This window comes from Stegodyphus dumicola, chromosome 1 (assembly GCF_044657685.1).
Source record: "Stegodyphus dumicola isolate Sdum_Otavi_A_Nest chromosome 1, ASM4465768v1".
Classification (NCBI taxonomy): domain Eukaryota; kingdom Metazoa; phylum Arthropoda; class Arachnida; order Araneae; family Eresidae; genus Stegodyphus; species Stegodyphus dumicola.
Window position 1 is genome coordinate 193,654,342 of NC_140768.1, and position 18,186 is coordinate 193,672,527.

Genomic DNA, 18,186 nt, shown 5'->3' on the forward strand with positions numbered 1-18,186 from the left:
TCAAAATGAAACATTTGTTTGTTATTTGTGTAATTTTATATTTGATGACAGGTTAGTTTTATTTGTAAAACGTTTCGCAAAATAAGTTGGGAAAAAAAAATATTATATCGAATTCAAGCATATTTATTATTTATGTATACAAGTTGGCCTCCCTATTTAGAATAAATAACGAAAAACAATTTGAATCTGGTAAAATGCAGAGAAAAAACCTATATAGCAAGTAATTCTAAATCTAAGCAGTAAAAATACTGAAATATAAAATTCGAAATTTCAAAATACTAACAAATATGAATCAAATCATTCAAAATATAAAATATATAAATAATGAGTAATTCATAAATAATATATAAGTAATTAATGAGTAATTCATAAATATGAATATATAATTCATAAATATGAATTCAAAATATGAAATCATATCATTCAAAATATGAATAAACGATATATCAAACGAAAATTGAGAAGCTACCAGAATAAGTGCGTTAACAAATATTGTACTGATCCTTCTATGCCATATTTTACATATCAATATAGCTTTTAGACCTGTGATTTCAAAAGTTGACTAGTACGCCTCTGAAGCAAATATTCTTGAAACTATTGATTTCATTTGAAATCAACATTATCAGTGCTGAGAGTTGAAATATCAATCAAACTGTTTGGTAATGTAATATTTTATTTCAATTAGATTTATATTAAATTACTTACCTAAGTAAAAGGAAACAAACGATTAAATTTTTGTCATTTGCTATGCTGTGTTTAAATGAAAGATCTGCCGCATGAGTAATTCAATTGCAAAAATTAAAGATCAAGGCAATATCCACCGTCTACATTAGTACTAATAAATTGCTCTTATCTCAGAATTTTCCGCCAGGATTCACAGAAACTGTAAAGCAACTGCATCAAACGTTTACACAGCTTATGTGTGATTACATGCAAAAAATATGTCATCAATTTTCGCCTGTTTCATATGCACTGCAGCGAGCGAATACTAACGAAATCTTTTTCTGAAATGGATATTTATCACAGAGTTTTTAATATTTGTGAACAGATGAAACCCGTATGATGAGTAAGTGGAGATTCCTTAACGGCCTTGCTAATCATGTTGCTGCATATCAATAAGGAATGGAAGAATAAATAAATTGCACAAATTGAGCAATGGAATGAAGGTTCGAGCACACGCATAATATACCGTGACATAAATTCAAGAACTAAAATACAAAAAATTTTAAATTACTCGATTTTAATCAAGTACACCAAAAGTAAAAAGTAATTTTCTTAACTTGAAAGGAATCATCTCAAGTGACTGTACGTACTCTTGCAGTTTACATGGATATTACGTCTAGCTGGCCAAGTGGAAAATCTGTGGTTCGAATCCCGGTGAAGATACAACTGATTTTTCACACATCTCTTTCCGAACGAAAAACTAAATAATCTGTTCAGGCTATCCTAATACTTTTTTAGCTAACCTAACATTCTTGATTATAATGTCACCAAAAATAAGACTATAGTTGCTAATAATGGCAGATTTTTAAACCAAAATTGGGGTCTTTCTCATTATAGGATAACATACGACAAACAGTTTTCTGCAGGAGCCAATTTGATACTTCCAATAGAGAAATATACTACTTTTTTCATCAGCTCATTTCGGTTACAAAATTTATTTCCTAAACATAAGAAATATGTCTCTTACGTTAGCTATATCAAGTAACAAAGAGCAAAATAAAATATCACACTTTAAAACCTTTTCATTGACAGTGCTTACTTTGAAAATAAGAAACACCGTTTTAAGAGAGAAGAAAAATACTATGTTTAACGGTGGATAAAACACAACGTTAGCGCATATAGTGTTTTATAGAAAATTATTTTGCTCGTGTTGTCCTATAACGGAAAAGCTCCTATAATTATTATTAAGCGAATTGAATGCGATCATTTTCATCTACGTCATATCTATATTATTCCTTGAAATTCTGTAAATGTCCTATGAAAATCTGTGCATGAAACCTTCACGATTTTATTTTTAATCATATAAGACCTAGAATATTAGGATAGTTGAAAAAAATTATTTCTTACTTTTCAGTGTCTTTAATTAAAACCATGCAATTTGAATTTTTAAAAATGTTTAATACATGTACAGTTTACAACTTTTGGTCAACATCATATGGAAAGTAATACAGAAGGAAATTCTTTGCTTCTGTGCGTAAGAAAATTTTCTTTCTAATCTGAAATAAGATTTTATGTTTGTTGTTGTTCCAAATGACCGGGTACTTGCATTTGTTGAGAATGTCCAAAAGCCTTCCGTAATTAAACAATCTCATCCCCAAGAACGTTGCCCATGGTGCACCACAGGGAACGATAGAAATATACCAGCGAGAACGGGGAACTATCATCCCAGTTTCGAAGGAGAACACCACAGAGGATATAAAATTATATTCATTTAAAATTTCTGTGTGATCTATATAGCTAACGTTATCATCACTTGACATCATGGCCGTGCTAAGAATACAGTAGAAAATCTTTTCGATTTAAAGAACCCTTATTGTTAATAATTCTAGTCAAAATAAGCAACAGATAAAAAGAATAAACGCTATATAAGAGTATCAAAATTTTTTATTTTAAAACAAAATTATCCTCATATTATTTCCGCGCAATATGCTACTGGAATTTAATCAGTTATAGTTAAGAAATAAGAAATTCAGAACTTAACACAAGACACGAAAGAAATAAAATTCAAAAATTCCCAATAAAATATATATGTGTGTGTGTGAAAAATCTGTAAAAAAAAATTGCTTAATATGAGACAAAATTGTGTAAATACAGATGTTCCCTACTTTACGAACTTTCGTAGATAAGAACAACTCTGTTCTCATAAAGTCTGTTCTCATTCTGTATAAAGTAAAATTTGTTTGGAGTCGGGGGGTGGGTAAATAAAAATGATTACCGAAAAGAGAAAAATCCTGTGCTGATAGTGTAAAATTTGTTTGGATTCAAAAAGAAAATACGTAAACGAAAATGATTAGTGAAAAGAGAAAATCAAGTGTTGATATGCCAAGGTTGGTATGTACGTCCTTTTGAAATCCCGTAAAAGGCTAAATAAATTTTATGGAAGGTCAGAAATTTGAAAATAATAATAATAATAATAATAATAAGCCAAAAAATAAGCCATAAAATTAAGCCAAATTTAAAAAATAATAAAAAAATCTGAAAGGTTTCAGATTTTAAATCACGTCCAAAGGTGCGTTTTTTTAACGTTTTGTGTGTTACCTTTATTTATTAAATATCACGTACTTTGCACTTAAACTATAAGATTCAATTCAATAGCAGTGTCGCAAAATAATTTTAAAATGAGCCTATCTTTAGGATTTCCGATACACAATTCTGCGCGCTGGAGATAAAAAGGATTTTTCCACCTAGAATTTTTCCCCTAGAATGTTGCCATTGTTCGCTTTTAAATCGTTGAGTTTGTTAATCAAAAATTCGTTAAAGTTTTACAAAATGTGAAATCCATCATAAAATAAATTCCAAATTTCAAATTTGATCTTCCACATGCTCATATTACGTCATTCAAAATTGGATGGCTCTATATATCGTTGTTTTATCACAATGCGAGAAATACACATACATTCATACAGATTTTTCATTATTTAATTTCTTCAAATATAATGCAGAACTCTAACATTTGGTGGCAACAGTTTGAAAAGTGAAACGGACATTTATAGTGATTCAACGCAAAATCGCAAAACGGAAACAATAGTCCTTCAGGGACAAAGCCCCTTTGGACTAAAAATGTAGTTATTGCTGACTCTAACGCTTGATATTCAAAAAAAATTTTTAAAGTTGTTTGATTAAAGCAAAACACACCATGGCAGACCATGGCAGTCTGCCCATGGAAAGAGATGCACTCCTAGTTAAAAATTATAAGTACTGCAATGATATACAGCGGGAAATGAAAACTCACTCGGCCTTGCATTACACAAGGAACTACGAAAAGCTTATAGACTCAGCCGTTTTAGAGCTGTTTCGTTCAGTCGAATATGACAAGGCATTGCAAAGCTTTCTAAGAAAAAATCGATCGGATCTCCGTTACATGGAAAATCAAGAAAGCACTTTGACACCAACCATTTGCTCGGATTCGAAGGCAAGTCGAACTAACAGTGTTCAACGCTCTAATCCCCTCGGCAACTGGCGAATTCCAAGCCGGGATGGACTGCCAATGTTTGCGCGGCATTAGGCATTGTGCATTTGAAGCATAAAAATACAAAATCATAAATAATGTATTTCTCTCGCTAGAAAACCGTACAAAGGCGATATAAAAAGTTTTCCATTTCATCCATTTTCTGAAGTGGAGTTGTCAACAATCAAAAACGATTTTTTTCCCGCCCTTCAACCAGTTTTTCACTTCCTTCGAAATGGGGCTCCTGCAAGATACCTTTGAAAGGCTACCATTTTCAACAGTTTTTTTATAACTTGCGAGAAGGAGAAAGTGTCGTGCAATGCATTATTTAAGGCAATAACAAAAGTCTGAATAAATTCTTATTCCACAATCCTCGCATAAAAGATGGAAAAAAGAAACTAAGTAAATGAATAAAGGGAACAGAAAATGCGACGTGCCCCTGCATGTTAATGCAAAAAAAGATGATGTCGGCATCTGCGCCTCTAAGTCATTTTTTTTTTTTTTTTTTTACTTGTAGTAAGACAGGTCAAGACGGAAGTTCACAAATCCAACTGATAAACGACCCCGCTGAGATCAAAAGCGGAATGAAATGGGGTCAAATCGCTATCTTGTAACCCAAAAGGTCCCATACATTGTCTCGTTTCGTACTCCATGAGGTGCTGGTAGATCGAAGAGGAACCGATCTTGCATTAGATTACAATTTTCATTCAGCGACATCCAATAATACGCTGAATACTTTGCAGTGGAGGTTATGGTTATCTGCACTCGTATAGTATCTCATAAAATATTATTTAAACGTGAGACAGGAGATCTGTTGTTTTTTTCGGATGATATATATTTTTTGTCTTATAATTCCGCTGATGTCCTTTCTACGCTCGGAAATCTATAGATAACAGTTTTTGCATTTTATAGTAGTCAACTGATTCTTAGATTTCAATCTGTATTCAAAACCCTTCCATGGAACTGTTTACATACACTGTGATTCAAAAATCAGCAAAAATTAATATTATATATATACACGTGCTTAATGAAGATGATGATGATGATAGAAACAATAATAATAATAATATGTATATATATATATATATAAGAACTATTAAAAATAATTAGGACATAAAATAATAAACTCTAGCGCTTAATTAGCTTAGAATTGAAAATTTAATTTTGCATAATAAAAGTCTTAACTAGAAAAAGATTATTAGTCAAACTTACCTTTAAAACAAAGAAAAGTAAATTATTTATTTTAAAGATAAGTTTGATTAAGACTTTGTTTTAATTGTTAACAAGATGTTTGCCATTTTTTTCAATATCAATATACCAGGTGGCCATAATTAAACTGACAGTGCTCACAGTATTCTGTAGCGCGATCTATTTGCGAGAATGACGCCACATTTTGTAGGAAGATTAAACAAGACGGGGGACGAAGGATTCTGCGAAAAAAAAATAGTTCCAAAAGTCACCGCTAGGGGACTATTTGGCGCTGTGTAATAGAAAATAGAGTGTAAACAAATGCAAATTAATACGGAATAAAATTACCTTCTATTATGATATGCCTTATGGAATATGGATATGCCTTACAGTAAGGTATGGAAAATCTTACGAAAGATTATCAACTTTTATCCGTACAAGATCAGCCGTGTACAGGAGTTACTGTAGCCCGACCATGATAAGCGATTGACTTTTGCTCTCACCTTTCTTGCCAGAATGGAGGTGGATGATGCTTGGCCGTGATGCTTTGCCATGATGGATAATCTTATGGGGAGACGAGGCCCACTTTTACCTGAATGGAACTGTGAATACCCAGAACTGCCGAATTTGGGATGACAAATCACCACATGCAGTCACAGCAATTCCCTTACATTCACCAAAGGTAACTGTTTGGTGTGGGTTCACAGCGGAATTTATCGTAGGTCCATTCTTCTATGAGAACATTACCCCGACAGGACCGGAAACCTGTTCTGTTACCGGAGAGAAATATCGCCACATGTTGAACAGCTGTGTCATTCCGGCACTTCAGCAAAGACAATGCCCGGGGGAAATCATTTTCATGCAAGATGGAGCACCTCCACACGTTTCTGTACGGGTGCAACAGATGCTACGACAGAAATTCACACCAGAAAGAGTCATTAGCCGCTACTTTCCAACTGCATGGCCACCTCGGTCGCCTGATCTTACCCCACGCGACTTCTGGCTATGGGGTTACCTTAAGTCCAAGGTCTATCAAGGAGTGGACCAGGACCTGCCTACGTTGAAGGATAACATATCACGGACTGTACGGGAAATCCTGCAAACATGTTACTTTCTGCTGTTGTGCATACTGTGCACAAAATGCAATATGTGGTCCACAATAACGGCAGCCACATTGAACCTCATTTGGATGCAAGATAAAAGGTAATTTCCGTATTGATTTGCATTTGTTAACACTCCATTTTCTATAACACAGTGCCAAATATTCCCCTAGCGGTGACTTTTGGAACTAATTTTTTTTTCGCGGAATCCTTCGTCCCCGTCTTGTTTAATCTTCCTACAAAATGTGGCGTCATTCTCGCAAATAGATCGTGCTACAGAACACTGTGAGCACTGTCAGTTTAATTATGGCCACCCGTTATCTCTGTACTATATAAAATGTTGTATGTACAAGTTACTACTACTTGCGTAATTGCTGCAAAGTAAGTTAATAATAATTTATTTACTAAATAATATTGATTAGTTGATTATATTATCTCCTAAGTTTAATTATTTATTTACTAAATAATATTGATTAATTGATTACATTATCTCCTAATTAAACTTAGGAGATAATAATCATAAGTTTAATTAGGAGATAATATAATCAATTAATCAATATTATTTAGTAAATAAATTCTGTATTATATAAATATATAGTATATATAGTCGTTATTTGCATTGCTTACTTCGGCCTGTAGTGGTTCACAGATTGCTTTAATTGTTCTTTGAAAATTTTTTAAGTTTTGAACTTATTGCTGCTCTGAAATAAAATTGCTGGTTCAGAAACAGGCTGATTTATTTACTTCTTTTGTTGCACCAACCTCCATGAAGAAGATGCAGTGAAAGATGTAAATTTCTTATTTCATTTTTGGATTTGACATGTTTTGCCCCTCTTTTTCTTGTAGTTTCCCCAATGTGCTTCTGTCTTTTTTTTTTTTTTTTTTTTTTTTATGTTTATTCCGAATTGAATATATATATATATATATATATATATATATAATTTAAAGTAAAGTAAAAAGAACAAACGATAAAAGATCTATGTGGTCAAAAACTGTGCGCATTGTGCTGCAGAATTAAAAGAGAAAAGTCCTAGTTCGTACGCTAAAAAGCCGCTGAAATACTGCGGTTCCGTGAAAACTTTAACATAAGCAAAATAAGTTGCAATGAAATGTGTTATAAGATAACAGATACAACATTTGATTATTTATAAGTAAAAATCAACACTAATAGTAAGCAATATGCTAATCTAATTAAGGTATATTACAACATTAGTAAAAGTATTAACAAATTATTCGAGCAAAAATATAAAAACTAAGAAGCGGTAAATGGCAGATTAGCCCAATTCGAATTTCATTAAGGCATATCGGGGGAAATATTTTTTAACGAACTTCGAATCAAGCTATCTCCATATCGCGTTTCGCCGAAACAGACAATTGAAACTGTACGCGACATATTTTTTAATTAATTAAATAAACTTTGTCAGAATCTTTAGTCTCAATTCTATGTATGGTGCATTAGCACAGCGTTGACAAACTTTCAGGACAGATAGAGTACACCTAGACATAATGGGAAATTACATAATCACATAGCAATGCATGGTCATAATTAAATGGGAAATCACATAGCAATGCATGGTCGGAAACGCTTCCCTGCCGCTGTAGTGACGATACGAAAAGCAAAAAAGGAAGGACACAAACAGTCAGACGAAACATTTATTACGTTTAGTACAGCAAAAAGCTGCAAATAAGAACCAAAACAAATAACGATCGTTATTAAAGAAGGTGTTCGAAATTACGACCTCGGTCCATCGTCCGGGACTCCATCGTCCAGGTGTACTCTGTCTCTCCTGTAAGTTTATCAACGCTGTACTTATACACCCTGTACACACACACACACACACACACACATGGCAATGATTACTTGCATTTAATTTAATTACTTACTTTTAATTTACTCCTTTTGCAATTGAAATTTTGTTATTCATTTAATTCAAGTCCCTGTTAAACATTTTTAACAATTTACACTCAAGTTACTTCAAAACATCTTTCGAAAAAGAACTTACTAAACATGGATTCACTCTTTTCAGATAATTCTACTATAATTAATCTTAGGAGATAATATAATCAATATTATTTAATAAATAATTTATTATTAACTTACTTAGCAGCAATTGCGCAAGTAGTAGTATAACTCGATTTCGCACTAAGTGAATTTAAGATCATACCACACACACACATATATACACACACACACACACATATATATATACACACATACACACACACACACACACACACGTGTGTGTGTGTGTGTATGCATGTGTATATAAAATGCACTCAAACTATACTTTTTTAGCTAACATAATATCCTTAGCAAGCATTCTTGTATAAGTGACTATAAATAAACTATTCAGGCTATTAAGAGTGATGGATTGACGGATTTTGAAACAAAACCAGAGAGAAGTTTAAATGAATTGAATGTAATCACTCTTACACACGTCATTTGTATTCTTTCACTTCCTACTGCTCCTTAAAATTCCATTACTATCATAACATAATTTTTGTAACGGGTATTCTATTTTCAGTCACGTATGACCTAAAATATTGTAATAGCTACAAAATTCACTTTTAGGGCATTCATTGTTGCCATTGCCACGTCTGCACTAAGAGGACAGGCCTCACTATGGTTGAAGAGTATAGGGAGATTTTTATTAGGAGAATTCGGAGGCCAAGCAGATACCTTTGAAAATTTTAAAGCATCATTATTAAAGGTCTTCCCGATAGTGAAAGACCGAGCAAAGCTAGAAGCCGAACTTTATAGTATTTATCAACGTAATATTGAAGATTTGACGGATTTTATTCTGCGAAAAGTTAAACTGACAAACATGCTGTATTGAAAGAAACCCGACACTGAGATAATTGAAATAATTTTACCAAGATTACTACCTGCTCTCCAAGATTACTTGGAAATCCGAAATCCAAGCACCTTGCAGGAACTCTTCGAGTTGGTGGTCAAGTTCCAAAACCGACGAATAGCGGAAAAATCTAGAGGGGCATCGTATTCTCAAAGTTCCCGAAGACAGTCCTCAAATCAACCGGCCGTTAACACAAATCGCTCTTATGGGGGAAACAGCTATCAAGTGAACTCATCGAAGCACGAAGGTCAAGGCGCAAAGAGGAAATTCGAAAAAAAACCGTCCGCGTACCCAAAAGACTGAAGTTGAAAAGAAATCTTTAAACAATTACAGGGACTTGTAAAAGCGAGGGTCCAGACCCCTGAAGTTTCGCAAAAGCCCTCAAGAAGATACCTAAACACGGTCGTGGTAAAGAATTCACAGTTACCAGTCATCCAAGTCCTGGTCAGCGATGTACCGGTGGAAGCCCTCATTGATACAGGGGCAGAAGGCAACTTTATGATTGATAAATTTTTCAATAAGAGTTTTAATAGGTTACGGTAATTTAAAAATAAAAACACAGAAATTATAGCGGCCCAAGCGAAAAATTCGTCAATGTATTGGGAAATTATCATTAAAAATACAGATAAAAGAGGAGAGCCTTAAAGTATTAATTTTTGTGGTGAAATATTTACAGAGTCCAGTCATCTTAGGCATGGAGTTCTTAAAGGCCGCAAAAGCCAAGCTAAATTTTCAGGAGAATTCGATCATGCTGGAGATGGATCGGAGGGTGGTGGAGCCAGTGGAAGAACCTCAGCTAAACTTGAGCCATTTGAGCGTCCATGAAAGCCAAGCCATTGAGCAAGTGGTGAGTACTTTTTCAAACTTGTTTTCAGAACGGCCTGGTAACTGTCAAATTGTAACGCATGATATACAACTAACTGCCGATAAACCCTGCAGGACTAAACCCTACCGGTATGATAAACAGAAAGAGCAAATTATTGAGGAACGCATTCAGGAAATGCTGCAGAACCAGATAATAACGCCCATAAATATTGAGTACGCGAGTCCATTCGTACAATGTAGGAAAAAGAACGATTTCTCTCCTTCGGATAAAAGGGCTTGGAGGTTTGCTATCGATTACAGAAAACTTAATAGTATTACTAAATTCCTGGTTTACCCTTTGCCGGTGATTGAGGAAATTATTAGAAAGATTAAGTCTACGAGATATACGACTACGTTGGACTTAACATCTGGGCTATTATGAAATAGCCATGAAACCAGAAGATATACATAAAAGCGCGTTTATCACAAAATCGGGCACTTATGCATTTTTACGCGTGTCCTTTGGGCTGTGTGGGGCCCCGTCAACATTCCAGAGAGCTATGGACATTGTTCTAAAGCCTGTCCTAGGAAAATAGACTTTAATTTATCTAGATGATATAATTATAACGAGTAGTACGTTGGAGCAACATATTAAGGACTTGGAAGAGGTTTTAAAATTATTAAAAAGAGACCGGTCTTACAATTAACGCATCGAAATGCAAGTTCGCTACAAAAGAAGTTAAATACCTGGGTTATAAAATTTCGCAAAAGGGTATAGAAACTCAGGATTCAAAAATAAGAGCCATCAAGAATTTCCCACCACCCAATACCGCCAAGAAACTTTCTTCTTTCCTTGGGTTATGTTCTTATTATCGATCGTTCATAAAAGATTTCGCTAATATTGTTGAACCGTTGTTAGTATTTAAAAGGAAAAAAAGTAAGTTTACCTGGACAGCAGAAGCAAATACAGATTTTGAAAAGTTAAAAAAAGAACTCATCAATGCCCCTGTTTTGAAATTCCCGGAAGAAGACGAAAACTTGGAAATTGCAGCCGACGCGTCGGACTATGCCGTAGATGCGGTTTTCATGCAGAAAGGGCATCATTTGGCATTCTTTAGTAAGACCTTAAATTCTACTCAAAGGAATTATACAGCTACGGAGAGAGAAACATTAGCCGTATTAATGGCTGTACAGAAATTTCGAGTTTATTTCGGCAAAGCGCCAGTAACAGTCTTTTCGGATCATGCGGCTGTTGGTAGACTTTACTCGGGGAAAACCTAACGTACAGGTTAATAATATGGGCTCTAAAACTTCAAGAATATAATCTAATAATTAAGCATAAACCAGGAAAAGAAAATAATGTCGCTGACGCACTATCCCGAATAAAACTGAACGATGAGGGGAATGAACACAAATGCGCTGTTTTGACTTCTAAAATTTTAGATTCTAGAGAAACAATTATTGCTTAATTGAAAGCTGATCCTGAATTTGGAAGCATTTATGCTTATTTAAAAGACCCCGAAATCTTCGAACATACAGATGTCGCCGCAATAAGAAGTAGAGCACAATACTATGAAATAATAGATAATTTATTGTTTTATACGAAATCAACAAATGAAAACTTTGAGTATGGGCCAGTCATCCCAGCCTCGCTTCGAATGAGCATTTTGAAAGAATTACACGACGCGCCAACATCGGGTCATTTAGGGGTCAGAAAGACTATAAGAAGGGTACGCGAGGCGGTATATTTCCCGCAATTATACAAAATAGTAACTCCGTATGTCAGGTCCTACAATCAATGTCAATTAATAAACGATATTAATTACAGCCAGGCCGGGTACTTAAATAGCATTCGCGCTACATTTCCGAATGAAATTTTAGGCATAGATCTTCTTGGTCCTTTTCCCCAGAGTGAGTTAAATAAAAATCGTTTTCTTTTAGTAATTTTAGATAATTTTTCAAAGTGGACAGAAATTCTTGCACTTAAACGTACGTCAGCCAAAACAGTTGCAGATTCATTCTTACACAGGTACATTTTAAAATACGGTGCACCGATAAAAGTCATTAGCGATAACGGTAAACAATTCATTAACCAAAATTCTGAAAACAGTTGCTCTGGACTTGGCATACGCCATATCAAAACGTATAGAGCACAGGCAAACATCGCAGAAAGAGTTAATAAAAATATTGTAAAAATAATTCGAAGCTATGTTAGCACACATCACAAGCGCTGGGATGGCTACATAAATGAGTTAGCTTATGCTTTAAGAACAGCAAGTCATGATACTACTGGAAAAACTTCAGCAGAATTATTTTTAGGACGTAAGTTAATTACGCCACTAGATAAATTATTCTTCGTGCAACAAAGGGAACAAGAATTCAAACAAAAAGATATACAGAAACTTATTGATCAGGCTGTTAAAAGTTCAGATACGGCAAGAAATAGACAGAAACTTTACTATGATCGAAAACGCAGTGAAGCAGATTTTAAAATAGGGGATAAAGTCTTAAAGCGGAAATTTTCTTTATCAAGTGCCCCAGACAATTTCACTGCAAATTTGGCTCCGAAGTTTGAAGGCCCCTATGTAATACAGGAAATCAAGGGAGTCGTATTGTAGCTTAAGAACGAGATAGGGGAAACCTGTAAAGCAAGTCCCGACAAGGCGAAAAAATATTATAATGAAAATGATTTCGAAATTCTTAGAAGTTTCTTGCAGAACTCAAGTGGAAAAGAAGTGGAAATTCCAGAATTAACGCCACCCGCTCCATCACCCAAGAAGCAGAGAACAGAAGAGGAACCTAGCCCTTCTACAAGTCATTCCAGGGTCCCGAAAAAAAGGAAAGAGAATGGTCAGACTCCAGCAGTCAAGAAGTGCAGGAAATCAATGCCGCCTCGTAAAGAATCTTTAGTAGACAGCAACAGGAAAAGACCGGGTACAAAATCCCACAGCCGAAAATATGCGTCAAGGAAACCACTTCCAGGGCCAGATAGTCAAAAAGAAACAAGGCCGCCGTTCATGAAAAGAAAGAGACATCAAGAGGAACGAAAAAATTGGGACTAGCAGAAAAAATTCAAGCAAGAATCCAGACCGGAAACCGCCAAGACCAGCCGTCCAGGGAAAAACGGAAAAGACAGAAACCCGAAGGCTACCACCCCAAAAGGCCGGCGTACAGAGGGCAAAAAAGGAAAGTGTCCATGGAGGAAATTGGAAGAAATCAAAGGAGGAGTTTAACTTCTATGAATTCTGTAACTTGGGATCAATTCTGCCAGAAGAGGACGTCGGAGTTTCCCTGCATCGAAAAGTCAAAGATAAGTTAAAAATCTTCTATAAATTTTTCTTTTGTTCTGAAATGTTATGTGTAAATACGAAGTTCTATGTGTTGACGGAAGTCAATTTCTGTCGGTTGAGACTTAGTTTTGTTTTACTGTATTTAGCTAAAGCAAAAGCAAAAGCATTATTTTCTTTAAGTTGTAATATCTAAGAACAAGCAGTTCATGTTGGTCGAAAGACTGGTTCTGTTATGTTATAGCCAAAATTTGGCCGAAGGTAAAATAGCTTCGTATTGTTGTATTAATGGAAAATTTAGTTTCAGTGCCGCCAGCTTGGCGAAGAAAGCATGAAGTAAATTTTTTTTTCTCTTATTTATCTTATTGTAAATTGTAAAAATCATATGTATTAGAATTTTGTAAATATATGTAAATACTTAAAAGTTATGTAAAAGTAGAATTTAGTCTAGAAGCATAAAATTTTAGATGCTAAAAGTAAATGCTCAAAAGAAACGAGTTAAAACCTGCATGTTAAACAGTGGATTAAATCATGCTTTAGAGCGAAAGCCTGCATGTGAAAAGATGAATGAGAAGGAAATTAGAATGAATGTGGTTTTTAGGGTTCTCCACCCACACTTGAATTTAAGAATGTTAAACATAGCTCTTCGAGTTTCAGTATGTTGGAATAGGGTGTGTCATAATTGGTCGATTGAAGTCTAACAAATCATTGTGGTTAGGGGGAATGTTGAAATACAAAAACATGAAGATTCCCGTTTGACACCACACATGTGGAGAACCAGGGTAAAGTTAAATTCATGTTTGAATATTTGAATGAATGTGAATTTAAGCAGTTAAATAAGGAAAAGAAAATGATCGAAAACTAAAATTCTACTGAGTATTAAGAAAGTGTAAATCATAATGTATTTGGAATACACTATGCTGGAAGGAAGAGAAAAAGATTGAATGACAAAGAACAACAGCAGAGAGAATCCTGTAAGAAGATATGGTATTGCAATCGTCTACAAAAACTATTGTAAAATTTTGTTAGGCAAAAGTTTGTTTTATGTAAACGGAGCTCTTGAGTCTTAGGTTAGAATGTGGAAACTTTTCAACAGGTCGTTTCTAGGACCTGCTTCCAAGTTTTCCAAATTCTGGAAGCGGCAAATGTAGGGTTTATATTTATTTTAACTAACATTTATTTTAACTTTAAGTTATCCTTCCTGTCTAGCCTTTACTTTCTTCTAGAATTGCCAATGCTAGAGTACGTAAATTGTAGTAGAGCGCGCAGTATATTCAAATTTAGCGGAAGTAATTTGAGTTTAAATAGAAGGGAAACGAGATTGTAGGTATGCTTCTTGAATCGAGAACGTGAATATTGCTAGGTAGAATTTAAGAACCGCGCGTGTCGGCCTGTGTGCCTATCTCGGCAGATTTTGCTGGATCTCTCAACTGCTTAATTAGTAAGCTCGCTGAAGAACGCGGTTAGGTTAGTTTAAGATCTCAGAGCCTCGTGGATAGTGATCTCGCTATTTATTCATCCAGTCATTATTTTTCATTTCTACATTCTGTTTCACTTAAACCGCCGGTTTGGCGTAGTTTGTGAGCGTCAAGTGGACGCAGCTGTTGTTTAAAAAGTTGAATAAAAAGGGCTTTAAACTCTTCTTACGTGTCTGTGTAAATTCACACTTAGTAGCAGTCACTACCACAGTTGCTGACAAGTTCGGGCCACAAACGATATTACATCTTCAGAACATTTGGGACAATATTTCCTCTAAGCAGAGAAGCAACGAAATCTGCTATGTCATCTTTCCTTCGGCAGCCCACCAGCGGCCGAGCGGTAAAGACGCTGAACACTGGTAGTTCGGTCTGAGGTTCGAATCCCGCGAACGGGCTGGCTGCATGGGCGTTTTCGTGGTTTTCCCCATGTGTAACGTGTATACGAGCCAGTTTCCCTTAGAAAGTCCTCCACGAAAGGCATCCCTCCCTTTAGGCAGATAGCCCTCGTGTGCTTTGCCATAATTAAATAATTAAATACACCATCTTTCCTTCAATCATTTGTTCGATCCATTAAATGGTATAAAGTTACATTAAATTCAATTAAATTTCTATTTGATTAAAATTCTAAGTTTTTTTTCTCACTTAAAATCGTTTGTTTATTAACAATAACCAATGAGATTATAAATCTTTGATTCAAAAGCTTTCAAAAACACGTTTTTGTCATTAGTATTAAAAAAATTCTTAAAAACCGCTAAATTTTGATAGATTACTCGTATATCAGATATTATAAAACTAAAATATTCATCGATCTGTTCGATGGTGCAAAGATAGAAATTCTGCACTGATCAATTTTATTTCTTAAATAAATGTACGTAATAAAAGTTTAATCTTAAATAAAAAAAAAAAAAAACAGTGAGTTAGGGAAAACAAATCGCCGTAGAATATCGCAGTTCCGTCAAAAATATGCATATGTATAAAAATTTAAGAATATAGGTTTAGGAAGTCACAAATAAATTTTAAGATTTGATCCAAACAAAGAAACAGAGAAATCAAACTAAATATGATTAAGTAAAAGAACGAAAAGATTTTTATAACGAGACATTTAATGTATGGCGCTAGGAATACCTTATGTTAACTGCAGTAATACTGAAAATATTAGAAATTATGAATTATATATATTGTAAATCATATTAACGAAATGTTACAAATTAAATCAATTAAATATTTTAAGAAATAAAATGAAAATATTATTATTAATGAGCGGAAGTACCCGATGGCAGTTAAATTAGATTGAGAGTAATGCATCTAACAACATATAGAACGATACTGTAATACTTCTCTAATAACAATGCAAAAAATACGATTCATAGTCATACATTTTTCAGTCTGATGCGATATGGAACCCATATAAAAAATTTCCACACAAAAATAAGCTAATTTCTCTCATTATATCAGCAACAATGTCAGGTAGTTTTTAATGATTTTCGTCTTTCTAATCAAATAGTCGTAAAAACTCAAATTTCATCCAATATTTCATTTATATTCAATTTTAGTCGATTAAATGTGGAAAAAAATTTATTATAATTAATCAGAAATCAATAACACGAACAAACAGACATTCTTCCTTATATGTATAGATTTTTGTGAAACTGACAAATTTTTGATTAACAACCCCACGATTTGAAAGCGAGCAGTAGCAACATTTTTCGAAACGAAGCATTTTTATCTCCAACGTGCGAGACTGTTGCTACTCTGAAAAACGAGTGCGAAAAGTAATGTTTTAGGAGTTTTTAATTAATATCTCGGCTAATTAAAGTCCCACTAATTTTTCGAATCTGAAAAAATGTATTTAACCTTTGGCAATGCTATTTTTATTTCATTGTAAACTTAAGAAATTTTTGATTAACAAACTCTACGATTTAAAAGCGAGCAGTGGCAACATGTTTCGAAGTAAAGCAGATTTTCATCTCCAGCTTGCAAGACTGTTGCCACTCGGAAAAGTGAGGACGAAAATTATCATTTTTCCTAGTTTTTAATTAATATCTATGATTTTAACTAATTTTGTTTGGAAAAAATTGGACATCGACCTTTTTAAGGACCCAGAAAAGAATTGTAGTAAGTTTGTGACGATAGCTATAGTAGTGATTGAGTTATTAGCGAACAAACACACAGACTTCCTTCTTTATACACTCACTTCCAAAAGTTAAGCACGCAGAGGAAAAAGCTAATTTCCGGAAGCCAATCAGAATTGAAGAGGATGCAATTCGCTGCAGAGGTAGATGGAAGCATGCAAATATGTTAGGTAACAGCCAATCGCGCTTTTATGTCAAGAAATATGCAAAAAAAGCAGTCTTATAAGAAGCCAGCTTTATGAAGGGTTACAGAAGTTGATTGTAAGTGCTGATAAAAGGTGTTTAAAATTTTCGTACAGTTTGTTTTTTAGACATACGTGTTTCTATGACTTCCAGAAGACGAATGGAAGATTATGAGCACTGGCGTGCTGTGGGCCGCATTGAAGCAGGACAATCGATCACAAATATTGCTCTTTTCTTCGGCGTTCATCATTCTGTAATTTCACGTTTATGCAAACAATTCCAAACCACACAGACAGTTGTTCGAAGGCCCGTAGCCGGTCACCTAAGGGTTAAAACCCTCGCAGAAGATGGATATATTGCTATTGTAGCAAAGCGGAATCGCAGAGCGACCTCCACACGTGTGACACCTATGGTTACAGCGTCCATTGGTAAGGCGATATCTGCAGCTACTGTACGCGGAAGATTACATATGAGTGGACTGTACGCCCGGGTACCTCGAGTTTGTGTTCCTCTATCGGTCCAATCAAGAGGGGCACGATTACAGTGGTGCTGGAAGCATGTCAATTGGAATGTGTCTGACTGCGGCAATGTCATGTTTACTGATGAGTCAAGATTTGCTCTGGAGCCAGATGACAAGCGTATATGAATACGGCGTGAACAAGGAACACGCAATCAGTCCCAAAACATCACCGATCATCACGCATTCCGAGGCGGAAGCATTATGGTGTGGGCAGGGATTTCATTAGGATACCGCACCGACATGCACATCTTTAAACGGGGTTCTTTGATGGTTGTCCGGTATCGAGATGAAGTCCTAGAACCCATTGTGAGATTGTACGCTGCAGCAGTTGGCCCTGCTTTTGTTTTAATGGATGATAACGCACGTCCCCATAGAGCTGACATCGTCGATGACTTACCTGGAGAGTGAAGAGATCGCGCGTATGGTGTGGCCAGCGTATTCGCCCGACCTTAATTCTGTTGAAAATCT

The 18,186-nt window shown here is 34.9% G+C and overlaps 1 protein-coding gene across 6 annotated transcripts in view; it reads right to left on the bottom strand.

The window, feature by feature from the left end:
* The window catches only part of LOC118199605 (carbohydrate sulfotransferase 1-like), a 190,080-nt gene that overhangs the window by 117,594 nt on the left and 54,300 nt on the right, over positions 1-18,186 (bottom strand). The window contains exon 1 of one of the 6 annotated variants that reach the window (XM_085824413.1): positions 706-848. The exons of 4 other annotated variants lie outside the window; for them this stretch is intronic. The gene's annotated coding sequence lies outside the window, so the exon portion shown is untranslated. Of the gene's footprint in view, positions 1-705; positions 849-18,186 lie in introns of those variants that run through there. One more of the 6 variants, XM_085824406.1, reaches the window with a different exon arrangement.